Below are 3,824 nucleotides of genomic sequence, written 5' to 3'. Positions count from 1 at the left end.
TGATTATATGGATGAGTGTCAATATTGAATAAGTAAAGTAAATAATCATAAAAAGTTTAAATTTAGCCTTAGTATTGATTCACCCCCACCTTTTAGTATTATCATTATTTCCAACAGATCGAAATAGACAAATCAACACAAAGTATCATTTGATTAAATATCATATACAGGCTAAGACTATTCATTTAATATATTGTCCCACTATTGAGAACAATGAAAACATCTTCACCAAACCACTTGAAAGTGAAAAGTTGAAAAATTCAAAATGATACCTCGGCTTACAAACACACCTTTGGCTTAATGGGGGCTGGGGTGGGGTGTTGTTGGAAATAATCCTTTGGAATTTTTGTCCTATAAATATAATTGCAAACATATAAAATAGGAGAACGAAAACATGAAGAAACCCTTGGAAAATGAATGAATGGTCACTCTGTTGTATAAAGATAATCACACATTAATGGAATTCATCATTTTTGGTAGGTACCCATCCTAGCTTGAAAAAATAAAGGAGAAAGATGTGGACCACAAAAATCAATGTGAATAAGATGCAGGGGCTAAGGCATGCCAAGAGGTGCATTTTTCAAAGTTTTCTTCAAAATATTTGGCAAGAACATAACTAGTGAAAATATCATCTCTACCATAAATGTGAGAAAGAAAAATCACTGAACTTTTATTACGTAGTTATTTCAATGAGTGATAGTTTAAATAACTAAATATCCCATGCAAAATTTTTCTCAATTCAATTCTATGAGAAATACAAGTTGATGGAAAAAATGATGACCCAACAATTTGCAAATCTATACAAGAGATAATAGGATTGAAAATTCAAGTTACTAGGACACACTTATGATCTTTTATATCTTGATTACAACTTTGATGATGGAAACTCTATTTTTTTACCTTCACCTAAATGAGTGATTTGATATATTGATAGAATATTGTAGGGAGACTTGGACCACATAATGCATAATTAAAATGATCATCATCTAGTTGAACTATTCTAGACCCTACAACACTATGAGATCTATCATCACCAAGAAATATTTTTTTTAGTGTTACATTAATAAGAGTATAAAAAGGATTTATTCGTATATATACGATCATATGACCTAGAGCCAATAATCCACCCATTAAAATAAGAAGTGGATGTTGCAATCATTAGAAAACTAGAAGCAAAATGTGCATGTCCATGAGAAGAATACATAGAAGAAGAATAATTGATTTTGATTTTATGCTTCTTCATCATTTCTTGTAATGTCTCCATCTTATTAAAAACATTAGACTTAGATGATCATCTGACTCACAAAAATTACAATGTCTCTTTGTCTTCTTACTTTTTGATTTTTTTGTTTTATCACCATTACAAATTGGACCTAGATGAGATGGTTTGGGAACCTTAATTTTCTTTTTTCATGAAGAAGTTATAACTTTTAATTCTTATATTTATCCTTCTATTGGGAAATAAGGATTTTTTAGGTGCACCTTAAGTTTTCATCACTCAAAAATGCATGTAATGTACCTAGTAACCTCTATAACAATTGAGGATAAAGGGTGTTATTTAAAACCACAAATTTCCAGAAAATTCTTTCCTTCATACCATTTTTTCACCTGTCCATATGATATAATTTAGTTAATCTCATCATTTCATAGTTTTGATATTAGTTCCCTTATTATCCTTGCATCAATTTCTTAATGCATTTGAACATGACATTACAGGCCCATATCTGTAATTGAAACAACATTTAGTTTGAAGCATCAGCAAAATTAATTCGTATAACCACATATAAATTCATAACACTAATATATATGGGGAAAATCCACCTGTTGGCTACATATGAAGGATGTTCTACCCAACCATAGACCCTCTTTTATCTATAATATTTCTATAATAGGGCACCCCTATGATAAGGATATGAGTCCATAAATATGAAATCAGTTATGGTTAGCTCTATTCCTCTCACACAAAAAAATCTCCCAAACATCATAGTCTATAATCTCTTACAACAATCCTTATCCACCAAATATCTTTCCTGATTAGTCTACACTACCTAAGGAATGGGCCCTCTTATATTGTTATAGCTGTTCCAATGCTCTTCTAGTTATGATGCTCTTATATGGCCTTGGGTTCCCCTTTCCTATTTAGATTTGACCACTTATTAAAAAAAAAAAAATCAAATTTGATAAGCAACTCTACCCTTACAAACATCCATACACACGCAGGTACCATAATACAAAACCCGCATACATAATTTAAAATATGAAAAAAAATTAAAATATTTCCTATTTCTTGGGTGGCGTTTATGGGTCTCACTGAAATCCCACCTACAGGAGCCCATGGACTAACTGAATCAACTAATTTCTCGTAGTATTTGTACACCTCATGGGAAGGCCTAAAATATAGAAGGAGATAGGATATCGACATTATAGTCCCTTTTTGCCTAGATCAACTCTGATTTTTCATGTGCCTCCTGCACTCCCAGTCATAGGATTCCCTTGTTTCCTTGCAAAGATGTTCATCTTCCATTATATGACATCATTTTGTACATGTTGAGAGGTGATCTATGACGCCTGGGTTGGATGAATCCATAGGAAGGTTTTGTTGGTGTCATGGTTGGATCATGTTGTATTCTTCCACTACTATTTGCTGATATCAATAAAGAAGCTATGTATTCTTATTGAAATGTTGTGATCTCATGTTTTTATAATTCATGTCTAATATATCATGCTTTATATTTTGATGATTGAAGATCTAACATGTTTATTATGCACGCTCTTTGAACTACTTTCCATGTATATGCTTCTCTAAATTTTGTTGCAGGTTTGGCCACTTTGGAAGAAGTAGAGGGTTTGAACCCTACAAGATCAACTGCAAACATACGACCTCCAGATACCTTTCACACACCCAACTTTAGTAGTTTCATAGTTTTCTTGCTTGAATGTATGCTTCTTGTTAATAGTCGGCCTTCGATTTGTTGAGGTTGTCAACCCTTACCTTAGGGAAGTTTTTCCCACAAACAAAACTAGTGACTCCACTAGGGAATATAGTCTCATATTTCCTAGAAGGGTTGTTTTGTCTTTGATTTGAGATTTTCTATCTTGTTTCTTTATTTTTCCAGTATTATTTGTTCATTTGCAGCCTGGGTAGTTAGTATGATCTTTTGGATCAGGCATGTACTTTTTATTTTTCCCTATTTTTTTGCATATACATGATTTTATTTGTGTACAGTAGCGTACAAACATGGTTTCTTCAAAAGAAACCCATGTACATGCATGTTTCTTCAAACAAAATCACATGTACATGTGGATTTTCTTATACATGGTCACGTATATTTAGGAAAATTTTAATTTTTCAAATTTTTACCTTCAGTTTGGGGAGTAGCCTAGCTTTCTTGCTCTTTTAGTGTCATTTGCGGTCTAGAATGATCTTGTTTCTTGTTAGTATCGTTTTATTTTTCTTTGTTACAAAAATATTGTGTCAACCTAGGGTTTATGATTTTCTTGAAGATTTTTATTCTTGAGTTTGGATTTCAGACCTTTTGGTAAAGTGCTTAACTGTTCTATGCATCTAGAACATAGTGGTTTTTCAGCTTACCTTATGATCCAATCTTTTCATTGCTTCATTACCATTCTTGTAGTTGCCTCTTTTTGTTTCTTCTTTCTTGTTTGATAAAGGTCTTTGCAATTTTGGTTCAGTGAAAGATTTTGGCCCTCTTAAATCTTCAGTTTGTTGAATCTTTTATGTGTCTTTCAGATCAAGTTGTACAAGTGTTTTTAACCTCTTAGTCACTTTGGTATTATCATTTTGGTGATCATTTATGGCCGAT

The sequence above is a fragment of the Pinus tabuliformis genome, chromosome 2_1 (assembly GCF_031772625.1).
Source record: "Pinus tabuliformis cultivar Carrire ecotype Pingquan chromosome 2_1, CPIR1, whole genome shotgun sequence".
Classification (NCBI taxonomy): domain Eukaryota; kingdom Viridiplantae; phylum Streptophyta; class Pinopsida; order Pinales; family Pinaceae; genus Pinus; species Pinus tabuliformis.
The sequence above is the reverse complement of the archived record's forward strand: the minus strand, read 5'-3'. Positions refer to the sequence as shown.